Source organism: Cebus imitator, unplaced genomic scaffold (assembly GCF_001604975.1).
Source record: "Cebus imitator isolate Cc_AM_T3 unplaced genomic scaffold, Cebus_imitator-1.0 Scaffold9, whole genome shotgun sequence".
NCBI lineage: Eukaryota > Metazoa > Chordata > Mammalia > Primates > Cebidae > Cebus > Cebus imitator.
Genome location: NW_016107324.1, coordinates 4,901,117 through 4,923,508, shown reverse-complemented (window position 1 = coordinate 4,923,508; position 22,392 = coordinate 4,901,117). Strand labels below are relative to the sequence as shown.

Genomic DNA, 22,392 nt, shown 5'->3' with positions numbered 1-22,392 from the left:
CAACGTTTGCGCTGCCAGACACGGAGCAGTCATGGCTAGCGATTGTGGTCGTAAAGTCGAATGGTCGTAAGTTGCATAGGTCGTAAGTCGATCAATACCTGTATAATTCTCAGTATATATATATATGCATACTCATATATTTATAATCTTGATACTGACGATCCAGAAATAAAATTCCATATCATTTTAATCAGTGTGTATGGTATTTTTGTTTCTTTTAAGGTTTCAGAAGTGTTGCACTACTTGGAGCTATACCTAGGGGGACTCTTAAATGTATTTTACGCCTATTTGCCCACATTTGATTACTGTACTTTAGCGTCCCATAAACAGTATGCTTGGGCTTTATGCCCAAAAGTGATAAGTTCCTGAAAGTGCTAAGTTTAGCAGTATTGGGGTATGATGATAATTGCTTTGAATCCGACAGATTTTTTATATTTCAAATCATTATGGATAATGACAATGCGTGGCTTATTTTTATGTTAGAGCTGGAATTTGCCTTTCTATTATTTCAGTGTCCTGAGTCATCCTTCAATAATTCTGAGCTAATACTCAGCTTTTCAAATACTTGAGTAGGGTTATCATGGCTTTCCCATCTTCTTTCCTTCTGCTGAACATCCTCGCTTTCTTCAACTGCTCCATAATGCTCTAGTTTTTCAGGCTCCGTCCATCCCTGGCCGCTCTTCATGACCGATTCTAGTTAAACATTGTAGTCTATTGAATATCAATTTTGGATCTTTACCTTCAGCTATATTCATACCCTTAGCTGTGTAATTGTATAGTGCCTCCTACTGAACAAAGAATATACTGCTCTCCCAACACTTGAATTTAGGTTGTGCCTTGATGAAATATGGATGGAAATGACAGGGTGCCAGTTCTGAGATGAGGCCTTTGGAAGTCACCATGTTTCTACTTGTCTTGTGCATCTGTCATTCCTATAAGCAGAATGTGCACCAGCTAAACTGCTGGTCCAAGGAGGAATGAGAAATATACAGAGCCAACCAAGATCCAGTCTGCAGCTTAGAGCCAGACTCCCAACTATGCCCAATTGAGATCAGCAAAGTTGTCCCAATGGACCTACAGACGCATGAGAAAGAAAGGTTTATTTGTTGTACAAATAAGATTTTATAGTTGTTTGTTATGATAATAAATGACCGATACAGGCCTGCTCTAGTTAAAAGTGGTGTCCAGGAAACAACTGTGATGCCCTGGCCAAGATAATGCATCTACTTCTAGCTTTTGGATACTTAGGGCTGGTATTGCATAACCACATTGTTATAATATCTAAGGACACGTTTCCACATAGAATACAACAATGTGAATTGCTCTGGAATTGTTCAATACAGCAGGATTATGGAGTTCGTATCTTGGATGTTGTTTAGTGTTGCATTTAGCTTTTTCTTTGTTCAAGTTTAGTCATTTGACATTTGTATTAGACTATCAAAGGTGCGTCTCATGAAATATTAGTCCTATGTGATGTTCCTTAAAAAATATCTATGGTGAAATAAATTTATGAAAGTATTTATACTATGTTCTTGTCTTGCAGGTTTTCAATGATCATTAGATGATCAAAAGTTTTGCGAAGTGCTACAGTTAAGAAACCAATTTAAACTTGACCCATTTCCCAACTTATTTGACTACCAACTTATTTTTCAAGTAATACTAGCGACACACCATAAAACTGTTGTTCTGCTTAATATGTGTTGTTAGCTTAGTCTATCAGATCTTTTTGATTTTGACTCAATTTTTCAATAATATTAGCTGCTATTTCAACATCTGTATAAATGAGTAAGTATTAATATTTGATAGGTGAAATATGTATCTTCATTCAAATACTGAGAAAAATGGCAAAAAATATGAACTTTTGTGAGTATTATGATACTACAAGAGATTTGACCTTAGCTTATTGTCTATCTCATGACTATGTGATATTATGTGAGCATCAATGTTCAATCAGAAATTATTCACCTACCTGACATATTATCTATTCTACCTCATTTCACTTTGCTCCAAAAATTAGAATAAGGTAGGGTCTTGAAACCAGTATATTTTCCCATTTAAGAAAAATTAGTGTGTAAGGTCATCTCTGCTGTACTTCATTGTGCTTTAAAGTTTTTGGAACTGTAGAATAGACAATACTTCTTATAGATTTTATAGAATTAGTTAGGTATTATCTTACCCATAGTAGAAACCAGCATAATAGAACACTAGTTACTGTTTTTGTTTTAACATGTAGTAGCAACTTAATGCACACATTTGTCTTCCATTTCATAGAAAATCATAACACATGCATAAGAGGTTACTATTCTACCTATGGGAAAATCTCATTTCAAATTCTACTGAATTTTATAGCTTTATTTGTCAAAAATCTTATAGCAGTGTAATTTCTTCAAAAGTAGAAAATAATCCAAAGTAGTCCACATTGTAAGATTTTCTGTGCTTGCTAGGACTTTCTCAGTAAACATGTCTTCTTAAAAAAAAATAGCAAATACAGAGTGTCCAGTGTCTATAAAATCATTCATTTATAAATGTATGAAATAGACACCCCCATTCCTTACTTTCATATGTATGGAAATAAGTTACTTTCTTTCATATGTATAGAAATTTTAATAAATATTAATACCATGGCTAGAAACTATTTTAAAGTAAAATAATAAGTCTTTGTAAAATCTAAACTCAAAAATGACATTCTATATTAATTATCCTATGTCTGCAGAGGAAGAAATACAAACCATGAAAAGTTGGAAATGTCATGAGGAGAAAGGGACAAGGGTATCATAAGTTTATAATTTTTTGCTTATACATATGCCTTGTACTTAGCTAATGTGAGGCATTCATATTCTTGGTGAATTATATTAAAACGCCAATAAAATGGTTGTATACCTAAGTCAGTATAAAAATAAATAAAGCTTGAAGTAATTTATATCAGCTATTTCCTAATCATTCTTTTTGTCAGGCTGTTATTCTTCAGTTTATATTGCAACTATAAGCAATATAAGCCACCTAGTTTTCTAATCCTTCATACTGTCACTCCCTGACATATTTGTGTTATATTACTGCCCACTTATGTTTTCAAACCCATATGTGCTACAGATTGCAGTGGTACATTGGATAAGAGGCTGTTTGGCATTAGAGATGGATACTTGTTTTTCGTCTTCTAAAATAATTGAAGTAAAAATAAATATGTTTTGTCAGAATAGAGGTGTATAGAATCTACAGCTCATACACTGTATGAGCTCATCTGTCTGATAACTCATCCTAAATCTGTTTGGAGGCTGACATCCTCAGCCCTTACTATGGACCCTGCTTTTAACGGAGTTCTGTGTTGAGAGTGAATGGGGCCAGTATCCTGTGTGATCTAAGGGGTTTACCTGCATTAAAGAGCTGTGGTTCCTGGTCTTCAGTAGCATATCATTTTTGTTGAGATTTAATAAAGTGTTATCACTGGCTCATAGTGACAAAGTAAATCATTTACCTGTTTAAACTTTGATCAATTTCCTAATTTGGACAAGTTGAATGACGTATGCTTACTTTTTGGTATGATAAGCTGACATAATGCTAGTAGGTGGTTTTTTTTTTTTATTTTTCCTTTGCTACTTATTATTATTATTTTTTTAACACAATTGTGTTATTTGGACATCAGAAATGGCTGCCAATCCCAAAGTTTCCTAGGATCTGTACAATAGTCTTTCTTTTATTCCTATCCCAGTATTCAAGATGCTAGGTCATTTACTTATCACCAATTAAATGTTCTTTTTACACACACACACACACACACACACACACACACACACACACACACACACAGACACACAAACACACATCATCATCACTGTATATCTATCTGCTTATCTAGAAATTATTATTAGACTAACATTGTTATTGTGTAGATATATTTTTTTAAATATAGCAACTTTTCCTTGAGGATTTGGGACTTAAAATACTCTGTAGTAAGAAATAAAACACAAACAATAAATGTATTCAGCTAACATTCAAGCGGATTTTTCCTTCAGCTATAGTGCAAAATTAGGAATGGAAAGCTGTTGAAACCAAGAGTGTGGTTAATGTCACAGATAATAGGCAGAGTGCCCCCTTCACAGAAGGAAGCACCACCTCTTAGGTACTTTTCCTCAGCTACAGTTCTTTCCATATTGCTGTCTGTAAAATAATTAATAAATTTATTATAGGTAGAGGCTTTCTTTGAATTTGCATTTGATGGAATGATATATTAATGGCAAAAATTTACAGTTCTTATTGTGCGCCAAGCACTATGCTAAATGCATTGTTCCTTGGAATTTGATGCTGATAGAGTTCTGTGGTCAAAATCCATTCTTCAAATTGATTTTTAACACAAGTAAAGATTTCTGTGAAAATCTGTTAGGTAAGAAACATTTAAATTTAAAATATATAACAATAACTTTTTATTTTCACATTTGTAAATCAAAAGGCAATAAAAGAAACATTAAATGGGAATTTTCTGTGAATTCATTAATATAAAATAGCATATTAAAATGCACACAAATCAATTAATTTACTAACATATTTCTTTTCTTAAAGTACAATTATTTCCCATAGGTTTATATTTTTGTACTTATTACTTAGCTGATTATGTAGAATATTTGTAAATATTTGGAAATGCTTTAAACAATACATTCAGATACCTCTCTACCTACCTAGTACTCCTCAAAGTGTGCTCTTTCGATCAGCAGTATCAGTAGCTTCAGGGCGTTTACTAGAAATACAGACTCTCTTAGCTTTGTGCAGTGGCATGGAGGTTTCTCCAAGGCGCAATTATAGCTAATTGATTAAAAAATAAGAAATACAGACTCTCAATCCCCACTCAAATATGTTGAGTCAGAACTAGCATTTTATCAAAACCCCAGCTGATTCATACACATATTCAAGTTCTGTGTGCTTCTTAAAATTTAAGTGATTTAAGTATATGCTGCCGTCATCATTAGGTGAGAAAGAGGGGTATATCATATAGGTGCTAATATTTAAAATATGTAATGAAAGTATGAAAGTTCTTTTAAAATAAGCATATTTTACCTTTTTTAATTGCTTTATGTTACCAATTTGCACTTGGAAATTGCCAGAATATATTTGAAATTACATGTTACAAATAGGTGATTTTAAATTATTGTATGCATTATTAAAAAGAGAATGAATGAAAGAAAAATGACCCAAATGTAGATAACACTCATTTGTGCTTAAAATTTGTTATACCACTAGAGGGTGCTAATGCATTTGATTTGCAATTTCAAAAAATTAAATCTAGATTAATTTTATCTATATTTAAATCTAAATTTTTGAAAAGAAATTAATTTGTGTAACATATAGTAAACCCCACACAAGAAACAAGTGATGTAGACTATTAAAATGAAAACTTGGATTATAAACTAAATGTGATATACAATATCCTTTTAGGTAAAGACAATAATTCTAAAAACCTTACTTTGTATTTCTACTTTAAAAAAACTTCCTGTGAAGTTTAAAGAAAATATTTAGCATACAAACACAGAAATAAAAAAACAGCTGAAATGTGAACAGTGGATCTCTCATGAGACTAACATTATAAGAGATTGTTGTCTTCTGTATACTTATGTGTACTTTCCATTTCATTTTCCACCATAGTCTTGGGGGATTTCATTTATAAGAATTCAAAAAAAACTTTAAAAAAGAAGGATGGAAGAAGTAGTTAAAAAAATAAAGAAAGGAAGAACAGAAGGAAGGTAGAAAAGGAAAGAATAGGCGCTCACCTGCCAAGATTTTTTGGGGCTAATACTCACCTTTTACTGTAGACATAAAAATGATTTAAAAATACTAGGGTACAAGAAACAAAGCATTTGAAGTCTTGTGAATAGGCTAAATAATATTTATGATGCCAAGGTACACCCTAGCCCTCCTTTATACATGTAGTTCATAACGAGGCTATAAGGAAAGTAACATGACTTCATTTCACTTTCTTGCTGAAATCAAGCTAACATTAGACATTATTTCAGTTGAAACTTCTTATTGATTGACACTGAACCTAAACTACTATAAATGTGTTTCTCTCACAAAATACACAAATTCTTTTAGATCAGGAGGGTACCATTGGTGGGGTTGCCTTGTTTTATTTAGAACAGCCTTCGTGGCCCATAGGGGTGGGTTTCTTAAGCTTCATTAATATGCTTGTAAGCAATTGAGGCCAAGGAGATAAATACCAAACAATTATAGCAAAATATTTAGTGAAAGATATCTATAGTTCATTGCAGACGAAATACAATATGTAAAATATATGTATACACATACACACACAAACATATATATATTCCAATATTGATCTACAGTCTGAGGAAATTAACTGGTAGTTAGCAGGTTTTCTCTTCATTTGCCATTATTTTGCCACGACTATATAACACATACTTGAAAGCCACTAGTATATGTGAACCTTAAACAGTTGCATTTCTGATCAAAACTTGATCTATTGCACTTGTAATTATGGCAAAAATTTTACTGAAAAAAAAATATTGTTTAAAAGTTAAAAGTAAATGATTGACAATTCCTAAGCATATTCCTTTTGCTTTCCAATTTTGGAAATTTATAAATATCAGTTCTCAGTGATTTAACATGCAAAATAAACAAGGCTTAACACAGTACTACTTTTCCAAAAGTGGGTAGAAAATAAATTGTCATACTTGATAATTAAGGAGTGACACCTACTTAAGTGGTTGCTCTTTTGGACTCTGTCCCTCTGAGTTCTTGCCCTTGCAGGGTTCTGACAATTTTTTTTTAGTGGCTATGATTGCACACAATGCCCTGATACGTTCAGGTGCAGAGACTGCTTTTCCTTGGTTCATCTCACATAAGCGAGATAAGTTGATATTCCTAAAAGACCTTTATCAAATTCCATAGAAGCACAAAATGAAAATAATTGATGGAAGCAAAATTTTAAAATTTGCTTTCTTCATTCTTTAAAACGTAGATAGATACAACAAGCAGGTACATTTAGACCTAACTTAATTTTTCTTATGGTAATATAAAGAAACATTAATTCCAAAGCATTTAATCCTTCTTTAAATTTGGCTCTCTTGGCTCTGCTGCTTCCCAGACAATACCTGTCTCTTGGCCAGCTAAACTTTGAGTACGATTTTGTCCTTTATTGACTTCTAGAACCAGTCTGATGGTTTATCTTACCTCTGTAGAGAAAAGTTGTAAAGGAAAACTTTCTATTTTTTTTTCATTAAAGTGTTCCCTACCTTCCAGATCAGCAGTATCAGTAGCACCTGGGAGCTTGCTAAAACTGCACACCTGCATCCCATCACCAGTTGTGGTACAAAGGCAAGCCTTCTCAGGGGGAATGACTGAATACATGAATTTTAGACTAAGGATGCCAAATATATGGCATGTATGCGGCTACTTTCTTATACTGCAATCCATAGTTTTAGCAGCCATCGTTAAATGAGAATGTTACCTTTTCCTTGACCTCAGACTGTCTGAAACAAATTCTCAACCTAGCACTCCAAGTAATTTTTACTCTAGATTCAGATTAAATGTATTCATTATACCTTATCTAATCTAGGCTCAGGTTATCAATTTTGTTCACTCTTAAAGAAATCTAAGACAAATGAATTACTTTATCAATGGCTGCTCGTAGGGATAATACAATGCAAATTCATAGTGAGGACAGGAACAGAATAAACATATAATGAGTAATAAAGTATACATATATAGTAAATGAGAGAGAATTATTCATTTGCAGAACTATAAAGATTATTTTGGACAAATCTCTGCAGAACAAGAGCAGGTTTTTTTCTTAAATAGAGGAACATAATGTCAGAGCTTTAAGGGATATAGATTTTAAAATCCCTGTCTTTTCAATGTATAAAAAGAAGTGAAAGGGGCAGGGGTGAAGGAGATGGGGAGGATGAGGGGAGAAAAATAAGAAGAAAAGGAAAGAAAGAGACCTAAAGTGCTTATTTAGTTTATGAATAGTTACAGTTGTTCATATTATACTAATGTTTAATCATTAGATTTGGGTTTTTTAACTTAATTGGAAGTCATTAAAAACCCAGGAAATGTTATAGTGAATGCTCTCAATACAATGATAACATTATACTTATGGACCCAATCAGGTTGATCCAAGTTCAAAGTGTGCTCTAGCTTTAACAATTCGATTGCAGTAGGATGGAAGTCATAAGAATGTTAAGTGGTAGAAAATTCTAATTGTTAGTTTCTGTCTACAAGTATAATCAATGCCTACTACTACTCAAAAGGAGAAAGGGGATAGGTTCAATTACTTCTGAGAAAATGGAAAAGTAATGAATTTGTACAAAAGTTATTAACTTAGTGTGAAATATAATATTCTCCAGAGATAGCTTTCCTTGTGTACAGTGAAAAAATGCTGATTTTTCTCATGATGGCAGTTGCCTATTCCCTAGGATTTGACATTGTTGAGATCAGAAAGAAAATCTTTTTCTACTTTAATTCCCAGTGTCTAGAACATGCCTGGAACTCATCATGGTAGATTACTCAAGGTTCAATATGGAAAGTCCCCTAGCTGTTTCAAGTACAGAGTGATTTAATATAGGAATTAAGCATGTAGGGGAGGAAAAGGTTTTCCTTGAACCTCTTAGGGGTGTTGGCTACATCTACAAGGAAAACTGACAAAGATAGATTAACAAGAGAAAAGCATATACATTTATTTAATAAGTGTTATGGGACACGAGGGCTTTCATAAGGAAGTGAGCATCCAAAGAAACTGATAAGCTTGTGTATTTCTTACGCAAGTTTTGATGAAGTGGCAAAGTGGATGTAGTTGTGGAGAAGTAGGATTGGATAAAAAAGTATAATCTCATGGTCATAAACTTGGGAGAACTTAGCAAGGCCTATTTGTTCAGATCCGTCTCTGTGTCCATGTGTCTTTGGAAATAAAGAGGTTTCTTTCTTCTGGGTACTGGGAGAGCACCTCTTGAATGAGGGTCTTATGACCTGCTTCAGGGGAAGGTCAGAAAATGTTTAGGTTTTATGGCCTGTTCAGGGGAGAAGAATGAGTGGAAAGTGAGGGTATCCTTTCTGAATCTTCTATTTTCTCCAAAAACAAGGTACCATATTTTGGGGTAGTACGTCTTGAACTCCATTGAATGCTAACAAAATTATTGGAAAAGATGGAAAAGCAAAAGTCAGGGTTTCAGGGTTTATTTGTATTTTTATTTTTGCTCATACTGCTGTGGTGCAGAGTTCTTGAAGCTTTTGCTACCACCCAGAGATCAGGAAGCTTCATGAAACTACTGCCAAATTACAGCTGTCCTGCAGTCCCAAAGCTGGTCACAGGCAGTGGAGTACAGCGGAGGGCAACAGTTCACATTCCTGAAATAGGATGCCCAGCATTTCTATTGTAGGGGAAAGAATGCTTTATCATTGTCCCACCTTCCAAATTTCTTGCCAGTACATCTCTTTGGCAGAACCAAATTTCATCCAGAATTCTAGCTGCAAGAGAGTCTCAGTAAAGCAGTTCTAAATCTTCCAACTCCTGTGATATTTGGGAAAGCACACACACACACACACACACACACACACACACACACAAGGTAACGATTGGCACTGAGCAATGTAGAGAAGGAAAAAACAAAATCGTTTTCTTTTGTAGGGGTGTAAAGGCTGTGATACCTTCCATCAGCCATAAGAGTTACAGCTGATACTTCTATGATAAAAGTCAGAGTAACAGGAGAAAGGCATACCTTACTTAATCAGAGTTTCATGTGACATAGGAACCTTCAGAATGAAGACCCAAAGACCCAAGGGAAAACTTCATTTTTATGGTTAGACTCAATGAAGAGTGGAGAGCTATGTAGAAATATGATTGGACAAAGAGGGAATGATCTAAGTAACAGACTGAAGTGGGGAAACTCAGCAAGGCCCATCTGTTCAGATTTTTCTTGGCCTCTCAGCGTGGCATTCCTTCCTTCCAGGTATAGGATACAACCCATCTGGAAAAGAGTCTTATAATCTTAGGCTATAGGACAAAGGTAGGTTAGAGAATTTCTTTATGGCCAACTCCTAGCCAGAAAGGTGGGGAAGGTTAGAGGAATAATTCTGGTTTATATGATGGGCTTTGGGGAAGAGGCATTCCAGTTTCTATGACCTACCTTGGAGAAGAGGAATTCTGGTTTTTATGGCTTGCTTTAGGGAAGGCTGATGGGCAGGAGAAGATCAGAGTGGCCTTGGTTCTGAGGCTGCTTCCAAAGCCCTTCCAGTGTCCTTTAGTTCAAAGTACTCAGCATACCAAAGCACCATATTTTTGGATATTGTTTGTTTTATGAGCTCCAGTTCTCTCAACCTTTCTAAGTTCTCTGTTGGGGCCCCTGTAACAAAAGACAGACTAACAAGAGAAAAGCAAACAGAAGTTGATTAACACGCATGTCACATACATCCATGGGAGATACCCAACTTGAACTTACATAGCATCTTCAACTACAACAATGAGAGGGTGTGAGGAGGCAGGTTATGGATAGGTAAATGGGAAAATCAGGGTAAATAAGAGTAAGGTTTAGTATAAAGGTTTTTTTCTGCATTGATAAGAGTCTTTTGTGATTTCATCATCTTTTTCCTTGCACAGAATGGCAGATACTCTTATAAATGGAGATTTTTATTATAAATGTAAGTTTCCCTTACAAAAGGGTAACTTATACTGTTTGAAGAGCTTTTCCTGTGTTTGCTGTTTCTCAAAATAATCATCTCAAAATAATCCTTATGCAAAAGAGCCATATTTAGGATGGTATATTTTGGTCTCTTACAGTTATATTTTGGGGTGTCATATTCTTATCTCCTATAGCAGAAATAGATAATAGCCAAACATATGGGAGAAGAATGATTTGCAGGAAGATAAATAGTATATATATTAGACGACTACAATGCATGAAAAACTGCAGTGGGCTCTATTTATTTAATGTAATGTTTCTAACAAAGTAATATCTCCACTTATACTGAAGCTTAGAGAATTTAAGTAACTTGTTCCACTTCAGATAACCACTGTATGGCAGAGCACATATTTACTATTTGAACCGAATTCTCTCTGAATCTAAAACTTATTCTTTATTCACTATATGGTGCTAGTCTCAACCAGTTCTTCAGGTAAGTAATGACCCAGATACTTAAATTATTACCCATTTTAAAATCCCAAGACTGATATATTTCAATGTATTAATTCACCTTCACCTCCTTTTCTTTAAAAGTCAATAGGTCACGTAAATATATTGTTCTTACCAAAGGTATAAATCTACACTCATGTCATCAACAGCTGTGAAGATGTGTAATTTTCAACTACAAATGTTTAAGCATGAAAGAGTATAAATGATGCTTTTTATTCAAATTAGAACAAACTTAAAGTTTTCCTAAAATAATATCAAGATCCATTTTCATTTCAATGTATATTCTTGTGAGGGAGAGTGGAAATGGACATGATGGGAATGCAGCACAAACACTGTCATCTGTTTAACCAATCCTGTACTCCTTGGGAGTGGATTTTATTGATGGTTATGAATCTTAAAGTATGTTGTGTAATCACAAAAATTTTCAAAAAATTCTGGTTATACCTATATATGTTATCTGCCATGTGAAAATGACATTTTTATCATGGAAGAAAAATTGTTTGAAAATTGTTAATGCAGAGTAGTGAGGACAAAATTCCTCTCTTGCTGTGGGTTCACAGATTATCATGGATGCATTAGTTCTCTTTATTCTTCAACACGTATCTCCTTTTACATGCCTACTGTTCATAATGCATTGTATAGGTAGTATTAGAATATCTGTCCCTAATTTTTAAATGGTACCTTTAGACTGATCCATTCCACTTTGCCCCTAAACTCAACAGAAATTTTTGCAAAAAAGTCCTCCATCCTGATAGAATTCTCTGAGAAAAAAATTTGGATGGAACCTGATCAAAGAATGACTATAAACAAGGAGAAATGAATAAAACAGTATTCCATATGGATATCCGCTCTCCTCAGTAGGTGAGTGTTTTGTCCCACCAACAGAGATACATAGCTTTCTATGGAAATCTGACTTGTATGCATATAAATATCTATTTTGGTATTTATATTTGAAATACATTCATATATACATGTCCATACCTTCAGTGTTCTATCTCTTAGGCCCTAAAGGCACATAAAGAGCAAATGCACCACAAAGGGAGCAGCTGGGAATCATTAGTCATAATCATAACCAGGATCAAGGGAAAACCCGGCAGGTGGAGTGTTCTCGTTAACAAAATTGTCCAGAAATCTGGAAAGAGAAACGTTGTTTAAAACATGGGTCTCAAAATAAATCATGACTGTAACTTCCTCTGGTCTTGGTTTTCTTTATTTTCTTTTTCTAAAACCTGGTTCTTATTGCATAAAAATGGAATATTTGGCATGATAAAAATAATAAACATGAACTGAGTTGTGATGAGACTTAAAGGATTCTGTGAAGAACATGGACTCAGATACAGCCCTTTCCCCTCTGGCTCCACAGCCTAGTAACGATTGCAGCAACATCCTGTGTTGTTTTTCTGTGGAAATGTAGTGATATGACTAGGGGAAGAAATAGAATTCCTGGACTCTAGGGCAGGCCGGTCACTGCGTGGGCTGGGGGAAGTTGCTTACTCTCTCTGAACCTCAAATATTAGGAGTTCTAAACTAACACCCTCTTTAGTTATAAAATTCTGTCACTGAATGCTGATGCTCAGCATTAGGCAGTCTGAGAAGTGAACTTTGATTTCCCCAGGATGCTTACATTTCAATCCATTGAGCAAAATGAAAAAAATTGGAAGTATGGTGAGTACATCTGTAGAAGAGAGAGAAAGAAAAACCACAAACATAGCTTCTTGGAAGTGATGAAGTGATGAAACAGTTAAAAAAAAAGCTTTGAAATGTAAGAAGGAATTTTATGGGATAATTTACAAATGTAATTTGGTGAAGCATGGGATAAAAGACATTTTCAGTATATAGTTAAATAAAGGACTGGATTATCATGTTGGATAAGAGGTATATATTTGGTAAAATATTGAGGAGATAGGCAATAGTTGGTAGTTTATTTTGAAGTTTAGTTTATCAGTTATGATATTAGTTATCTATAACGCATAACAAATTATTCTAAAGCCTAGTGGCTTAAAATAATAATCACTTATTGTTTCACAGCTTGGGTGGGTCAGGAATTTGGGAGCGGCTTAGCTGGGCGGCTCTGGTTTAGGGTCTCATGTGAGTTTACAGTCAGTGTGTCAGCCAGGTTAGGCCGGGCTGGAAGGTCTATGTCCAAGGAGGGTCACTCACATGGCTGCTAACAGGAGGCCTTGGTTCCTTACTGCATGGGGCTCTCCTTAAAGCTGCAGAAGTGTCCTCATGACATGGCAGCTAACTACCCCCAGAACAAGCAATCAAGGAGGACAGAGACAAAGAAAGAGAGGTAGACAGACCCAAGTGGAGGCCACAATATCTTTCGTGAGTTAGCCTGAGAAGTAACATACCATCACTTCCGCCATATTCTATCAGTCTCTCGGTCCAACCCTGGTACATCGCAGGCAGGGTTTAAATGGGAGTGTGAATACCAGGAGGGGGACCTTTGGGACCATCCTGGAGGCTGGTTACCACCTATTAATACAAAGTATAATATTAAGCACTGACGAAGGATGAGATTTTGATTCTAATATATATATATATATTATATATATATATATATATTTTTAGTGTGTGTGTGTATATATATATATATATATATATATATATATATATATATATATAAAATGAGCAGAAAACAGAAGAAGAGACAGTCTGCATCTGGCTTTGATTACTCCTCTTTACATTAGAGGGGAGAAAAAGCCTCAATACATGTATATTTATTTAATATGCATTTACAAATTATCTACATCTTCTATCATCACTATTTCAAAGAAAATATACACTTACATTAAAAAATCTGCATTTGTTTTTCAATGTGATTTAGATTATTTCTTTACTGCTTAATGTGGTTGACAAAGATCTTGTATATATGAAGAAGGGCCAGTTTGGTCACTTCCTTGTTGTTTGCTTATGTTTTCATTATTAGTATTATTTTTAATCTGTAACTTCTATTCAGAAATATCTTAAGCCATTTCTCTTCTTTGTAAGGGCTAGTTAAACCAGAGAACAAAATCTGTTAATCCACTTAATCAGTGCAGATAACTTGTAATGTGGTGTGGCTGACTGGGAACAGGTGAACACAGACACACTGTGGACGGCTCTGCTTCCTGGAAATCCTACTCAACCTTGAGGTACTTCACATTCTTTCCCTGAAATTTGACCATAAGATACAGAGATAAACTGAGAGCACCAATGTTGGTTTATAACTAAAATAAAGATTGATTTATCTCCTTTTTGAAAACAAATAGCGAGTTTAATATTTTCTTGTATTTTATGGCTAAAGAATTTCTCAAAACTTCTTTTGCCCTGATGAGCAAAGAAATAGGAACATGCCATCTAGATCAAAAGTCAGAAAACTATAGCCCAAGGGCCAAATCCAGTTATTTTGCCTGTTTTTATAAATAAAGTTTTATTCCAACTAAGCCCCAGACATTTGTCAACAAATTTTCCATGCCTACTTCCATGGTAGGACTAATTGCAATACTCTCTATGGTCTGCTAAGTAGAAATATTTACTACATAACCCATACAGAAAAAGTTTACAGCCCTGTTTTAGGTGCTTTAAATGAATGCTTAGACTCAGGCAAATTGGATGACAGGGCAGTCTAGTGATGAAAGGCAAAGACTTTGATTAGTCACATCTCTTCCTCTCATCCTCTCTGGCCTGGTGACCATGGAACAATTACTAATTTATTGGGGTCACACTTCTCCAGTAATCTATCATAGGATTTTTTTTTCAAGGATGAAATGTCATGTGTCAAACTGCCAAATTTAGTGCTGTATTTAGGCATTAAATAATGCCAAAAATTTAGGACACATTATTGAACAGATGATCTATAAGTAACAGAAATAAATAAAGGAACTTGATGCAAATACCTTGGAGCATTAGCATTTAACTTGCTGTTTCATTATGTTATGTTATTAGCTTATAGAATCTGTGTTCGTTAATAGATTTCAATTGAGACCTCAAGTGGAATTCTCAGGAATTGTTTTTGGCCCTTTTTGAACATTTTGCCAACACTTGAATGACAGATGACAAGTTTAGCACCTTTTTGAGTGACACAAAGATAGGAAAGATTGATAAGCATTGTATAAAAAATATAGATTCAAGAAAACTTAATAGAATAAAACTAAGAAAATGAAGTGTAAAAGACATAAATTAAAAAGTATAGTATGGATTTAGCAACAGCCACATTTAACTGCTGTTTGTGTGACAAAGAATAACTAACTGAATAACATGGCTACATGGAAAAGGAATTATCAGAATAGCATGGCTGTTTACATAGGAGAAAGAGAGAATGTGAGAAAGGTCATGAGACAGAGAGAGAATGTAAATGCAAATGTGAATGCAATCTCAGGCTCCATTCAAAACATGAAGTGTACGAACGTATCAAAGAATGCAAATCTGGCCAGCTCGTATTTTAGGTGTTAGGTTTTAATTTTAGATACCATATTTTTAAAGAGACATTTACCTACAATAGAAAAAGTCAAATTACATTTCTACACATCATATTATGCTTATAGCTATACTTACATATGCTGGGAATTGTACTAATAGCTTTTACATGTAATAGTGCCCTTCCCATCAAACATTTTGAGTGGATTTAAGGGAAATTAGCTGTCTTTTAGCTTCAACTTGAGTATATTATTTTTCTTTTACATGTTAAGACACTGAATTTCATGTGGGTAAATAATTATGATATGATACTGTTGCAGAAGTCAGGGTAAAACACATATAGTATATAGTGTGGTGATAGATAAACGATTTCATGCATGACAAAAGAATAAAGGAATGTGCATTAAAATATTAACATTTTCAACACAAATCTTGTACTCATTTAATCAGTAATATTTACTGCACTTGGATCAGATAGTGTTTAAGGCCATAGAGATGTAGTGGTAAACAAATATTCTGTGAACGTTGGGGAAAAGGAATTTCCCCGGGAATTTACAGGAAAATGAAAAGAGAACAGGGCATTGAAAAGTCTAGCAACCCAGCTGAATGAGGAAAGACCAAAAGAACTGTAGGTATTACATGCAGCAAAAGTCCGATGTGCAGTCACTAGCTAGGGCTTCATGCATGTGAAGTGGGAAATTGGATAGTTTCATTTTACATGGCACTCATAATTAAGACTAATGACAGAAAACTGATAAAAGACTGATTCCATCTCCTCACCAAGAACAGATTCAGCAAGACTAAAAGTTTTCTCTAACAATGGGCGAGATCAGAAGTCGGTGAGCTTTTTCTGTAAAAGTCCAATGAAGTATTTTCTTCTTAGCAAGTCGTATGGTTTCTGTTTCAGACTGTCAACCCTGTCACTGTAGCTCAGAGCAGCCACAAAGTGTGTAAATGAGTGGGTGTGAATGTGTTCCAAAAGGATTTTATTGGCAAAAGCAGGCAACAGGTTAATTTTGGACTGCAGGCCACAATTTGCTTACCTTGGACTAGGCTAATTTCCAAGGCTATGAACAGCAAATGGGCAGGCACCAACAAGTAGGCTACCTATCAATCACATTGACCAGGGATTTTGAGGATAAACTAGAGAATATTACACAAGATTCCTTCAAAATCAAAGATGAAGTAACAACAGTCATTTCATATTATCTATCTGTCTATTTGTCCATTTGTCCATCTATTCCTCTCTTTCTTATTTCACTGTATTTGACTTGTATTTAGCCAGAAATATTTATGTTAAGGACGCTAAGATTAATATAATAAGAAAACAGAGAAAGAAAGAAAGGAAGAAAGAGAGAAAGAGGCAGGAAAGGAAATAAAAAAGGAAGAAGGAAAGGAAGGAAGAGAGAAGAGGTTGGAGAGGAAATAGGAAGAGAGAAAGAAAATAAAAAGAAAGAAAAAGAATTGAGAAAAAGGATAAAAGGAATGAAGGAATGGGGAGAGAAAGATGGGGGAGGAAGGAAGAATGAAGGTAGGATAGGAAGAAAGGGAGAGAGGGAGAAAGAAGGAGAGAAGAGAGGAAGAAGGAAAGGAGGAAAAGAAAAGAGAGGGAGGATGGAGGAAGAAAACAAAGAGCAAAGGAAGGAAGGGAGAGAGAAGGGAGGGAGGAAGAAAGGAAGGAAGAATGGAGGGAGAAAGCAGGAAGAGAGAAAGGGAAAGGGAACGAGGAAGGAGGGAGGGATAGAGGGGGAAGGAAAGTAGGAAGAAAAAATGAAAAAATGAGTGAGGGAGGGAAAGAGGGAAGGAAGGAAGAGAAAGATGGGGAGGGAGGGAGAAAAGGAAGAAAGAAGAAAGGAAGAGGATGTTTAGCAGCATCCATGGTATAAAAGAAAAATTTTTAAAAAGGATGAGGAGAGAGGAAGAAGGGAAGGATGGAGGAAAGAAGAAAGAAAAAAAGGAAAGAACAAGAAAGAAAGAGGAGGAAAGAAAGAAAAGAGGATGGGACAGCAGGGAGAAAGAAAGAAGGGAAGGAGGGAAGAGAGAAAGCGGGAGAGAGGGCAGGAAGGAGGGAGGGACGGAAGAGGGAAAGATGGAGGAAAGAAAGTGAAGGGAAAACTTAAAAAATCTATAGTGTAACTTTTCAATTTTTCAGAAACAATTATATTAAGAAAAATATTCCTTATCCCGTTTTATTTTCATTAACCTAACATATTTGATCTTTGAAGCAGGTCATAAGATTTTACTATAAGCCCAAAGTACAGAGAACTCAGGATATTAACTAATGTAAATTCCTGTTGAAGTGGAACAGGAGGAAAATGTAAACATGTTTGGCCGAGGAGGATGGTGGGAAGGAGAAGAGCATGGGTAGACAAAAGAGTCCTAATTTTTATCCCCTGTCGAAGCCAACTCCAAGATATTAAGGTCATTAAACTTTTAAAATTGAAATCATTGAAGTTCTTAAAATATCCAACTACATGCAGAAGCCCCCCCCCACCAAGGTTTGCGTGTGAGTCTACCTAATCAGTAGGAAGCTTGAGGGCTCCAGAAGATGTACAGTGCTTAGCTCAGAGCTTTATCAATGTAATGTGAGAGCAGCAGGGCTACTCCCGCACAGGCAAATATCTAGTGAGAATTGAGGCAGCTCCTGAGGCAGCTCTGAGGCTTCCCCTGGCCAGCGAAGTTAGAGATGGGTCTTGGACCACTGAGACCACACATGGACTAGCAAAGGCCTAGAGTTAGGAGAAGACGCTGTCTTGTGGGGGATCTCTTGTTGGAAGCCATGGGCGCGGCCAGTATGGCATTCCAAATAACCCAGATGAGACCTATCTCACCACCAAGGAGGCCAGAATCAGGCCAGCCACACTGCACAGGAAACCCATGCTAATTTGAGGCTGGTCATGAGGTCTTGGGAACCCCTCTGCATACCCTGCCCTCATCTTGGAAGGGATGAAAATCTGATAAGCTGAGATATGGCATGGAAGGGCTTAAGTAATTCAGAAGAAAACCACTGAACTAAAGGTCCTAACTCTTGTATTTGTAGAATAATGTTATTGATAACTTGAAAACTTCTTTGCTTCTTCTATTAGTAGGGTAGAGACCATGAGAGGAAGATTAGATTTAAGAGAATAGTCAAAAGCTACATTTTCTTTGCATGCTTGGGCAATATCAGTTCAAGTTTTATCCATGGAATAGGAGTCTGAAAAAATCTCTCACTGCTGCTTTACAGATAACTGAGCCCTACCTCACTAATATTATTCATGGGATTAGTTTCACCTTCATAGTGAGACAAAGTAGACAAGGAAAAAGGAATGTTTAAACGTACTTAATATTTAATAAATAGTAGGTCCTGTAAAATTGACAGGGAGGGAAAAGCACAAGCTAAACTACAGGCTGATGTAACATACCTTATCTTACACATTGTAATGTAATCTCAGGAGATCACCAAGTTGACTAAAACTATCTCATTAGATATTATGAATGATTATATTGTCTATAAGAAAATGTCATGTGACAGGCACAACTTTAACTGCTCTTACATGACATGTATATGCTTGTGATAGTCTCACTATTAAAATATATGCTATAATTTGCATTTCTCAGATGAATAAAGTCTGATTCAGGGAATTTAAAACTTTAAATGAATTGCCCATGATCAGACTGTTACTAACGGCTGGCCTCAGATACTGTATAATTTCATGAACTCAGCTGTCTTTCATGAGTAAGATACTTTGTTCTTAAATTGAAATTATATATATGTATATATATATGCTGCACTGGATGACATTACTATTAAAAGGACCCCACCAAAGAAGATAATCTTACTACGAGTAAAATCACAGTGAGTTTCATTTTAAAAAAAAATTTATAAACTTTCAAGCGTATAAACTTACAAGTTGACCTTTGGCCTCAGTTTATAACACACTCACACATTAGTCCCTGCAATGTCTGTACTTATTTTATAGAGATATTATTTTCCTTTCATTCTCTTCGTGTTTTTTTCTCCATATTTTCTGTATAGACATCTATAGTAATATATTTAAAATTTTTAAAATTATAATTCATTATTTAGAGTCAAAAAATTTTATGGCATTTTGATTGGAATTATATTTAATCTGTAAGTCAATTTAACATATCTATTCAACTTCATGTATAACTTTTAATGAGTTTTTACATGTTTCTTCATAAAGATCTTGGGCTTTTTTGTTAGGTTAATTCCTGGATAGTGTATTGTTTGGGCTTTTATTGTGATTGCATCTTATTTTCAAAAATCTAGTTGGTTACTGCTAGCATAGAGGGATGGTTTTGAGTTTTATAAGTTAATATTTTATCTTACAAGCTTTCTGAATTCTGTTATTTATTCTAATTTTGCATTACTTCTGTTAGTTTTTTCTGTAGTTTATTAGATGAATAACTGCAGTTTATCACCTTTTTTTTTTTTTTTTTTTTTTTTTTTTTTTTTTTTTTTTTTTTTTTTTTTTTTGAGACGGAGTCTCGCTCTGTCGCCCAGGCTGGAGTGCAGTGCTCACTCCAACCTCTGCCTCCTGGGTTCAAGTGATTCTCCTGCCTCAGCCTCCTGAGTAGCTGGGATTATAGGCACCCACTACCACATCTGGCTAATTTTGTATTTTTAGTAGAGATGGGGTTTCACCATGTTGGCCAGGATCGTCTCCACCTCTTGACTTCGTGATCTGCCCGCCTCGGCCTCCCAAAGTGCTGGGTATCTCTTTTTTAATCCTTCCATTTTTTGTTGTTTTTCTTCATTCATTCGATGTATTGAGCAGTGGCTATCATGGTGGGCTTCACTGTCTTGTTCTCAGTCATAACGGGAATGTATCTCAAGTTATCTCTGTTAAATGTGATGTTTGCTGTAAGTTTTTGGTGTTTAACTTTCATCGAGACATGAAGTCTTCATATGCTGTTAGGACGTTTTCCTGAGATTCATTGATTGGAAGTATTTGCTGTTATCAAATACTTTTACTATGTCCACTTTGTTGATCATGTGATCTTCTCTTATTAGTCTATTAATATAATCAATTGCACTAATAGATTTTTGTGGTGTAAGAGTATTGATCATATATTTATGGTTGTTTTAGTATAGTGTTATAATCAATTAACTGAGTATTTTATGTCTATCTTTATGTGAAATTTAGACCATACCTTTGACACTGTTTTCAAGTATTGGTCTTAAAATGAAATGAACATTTTTCTCCTATTTTTGGAGACAGTTCTTTAATACAGAGGCTATTTATTATTCCATTAAAATATGCTGGATTCATCTTTAAAACTTAGTCTGGGGGTTTTTGTTCTCACTTGTGTGGAGGAACTTTTTATTATTATATTTTTCAATCATTTAGTACTTGTTAGTCTAGCAAAATTTTTTTCTACTAATTTTTTAAAAAATGTTTTCACTGGTAGTGTATATTTGCTAATAAATCCTCTGGTATGTCTATATTTTCCTGTTTACCTTTTGTATTTTGATCATTTGCAGCTTTTCACTTATTTTTCTTTTTCTGTCTTGCCAAAGATTTAGCTATCTATTCATCTTTTCAAAAGAGTACCTTTTAGTTTTATTAATCATTCTATTTTTTATTGTTTGCTGTTTTTATTCAGTGATTTCTGATCTAGACTTTATCATTTTATTTCTTTAGTATTCTTGTGTTTATTATCTTAAAATTCTTGTTTTTCAATAAGCGTGTTCAACTCGCTTATATTCCTTAAGTGATGATTTAGTTGTGTCCTGCAAAATTTGATATATGTTTTTCATTTTAATGAAGTCCTAGCTATTATTTAAATTTCCCAAAATGTTCTTTTTAAGCTAAGAGATTATTGGATACTATTTTGTGTATGGACAGAAATTGTTTTTGAAAAATAATTTTTTAGTTATACTTTCTTGGGGGCCATAGAGTATTCATTGGTATTTATTGAATGTCTTGTGGCCTTGGGATATTTTTTAGAGTGTTTAAAATGTGCCTGTCTCTGATTGGCCATCTAAAATTCCATATAGCTGGATCTTGGGTACAGTAAATGTGATCTCAAATGTGCTCTGTTTATTTTTCGTCCCCTTGGCCTACGGATATCTGCATTTATCTATCTCTTCCTATAGTTGTCCAGTATTGCTTTATATTTTTAAAGACAAGATTAGAGCCATATGTGGGAATGATTATTATAGCGTCTTGATTTAGTATTCCCTTTATTTAAATATTATTCCTCCTTTCCTCTTATGATGTTTTTCTATAGGAAATTGTCTTTTATCTAAAGAATATGTATTTTTATTTCGACATTTTTTTTTTATTCAGGAGGTAGATGTCCAGACTTGTTACATGCATATATTATGTGATACTGAGGTTTGCAGTACAAATGATCCCATCACCCAGGTAGTGAACAGAACATCCTGTAGATAGTTTTTCAACCCTCCCTAAAAATATTAAAACAAGTACTCTAGATTCCATTGCTTAAATCTTCATAGTTCATCAGTTTCATATATTTCTATGTTCTACCTTTCTACATTTTTCTCTTTTATATTGCTTTTAGACATTATAATTCTGGGTATTTTAAAAATTCAATGTAAGAGTCTTGGACTGTTGAACAGTGAACTTAGCCCACTTAACTTTGTGGAAATTACTCTCCCATCAGGGAGTATTTCTGCTATCCTGTTTTAAATGTTCTGTTCTTTATTGCTTTTTTTTTTTTTTTTTTTTTTTTTTTTTTTTTTTTTTTTTATGGAGTCTTGCTCTTTTGCCCAGGCTGGAGTGCAGTGGTGTGATCTCGGCTTTCTGCTTTCATACTTTCAATAGGATAGATCAATTTTAATCCTGCTGGCTTGGTGGTTTAAAACTTACAGATTTTATTTTTTCCGTCTGGT

General features: G+C 34.6%; 1 protein-coding gene across 4 annotated transcripts in view; it reads left to right on the top strand.

The window, feature by feature from the left end:
- CUNH8orf34 (chromosome unknown C8orf34 homolog) overlaps positions 1-22,392 on the top strand; it is a 440,182-nt gene that overhangs the window by 215,224 nt on the left and 202,566 nt on the right. The gene's annotated exons all lie outside the window — the stretch shown is intronic.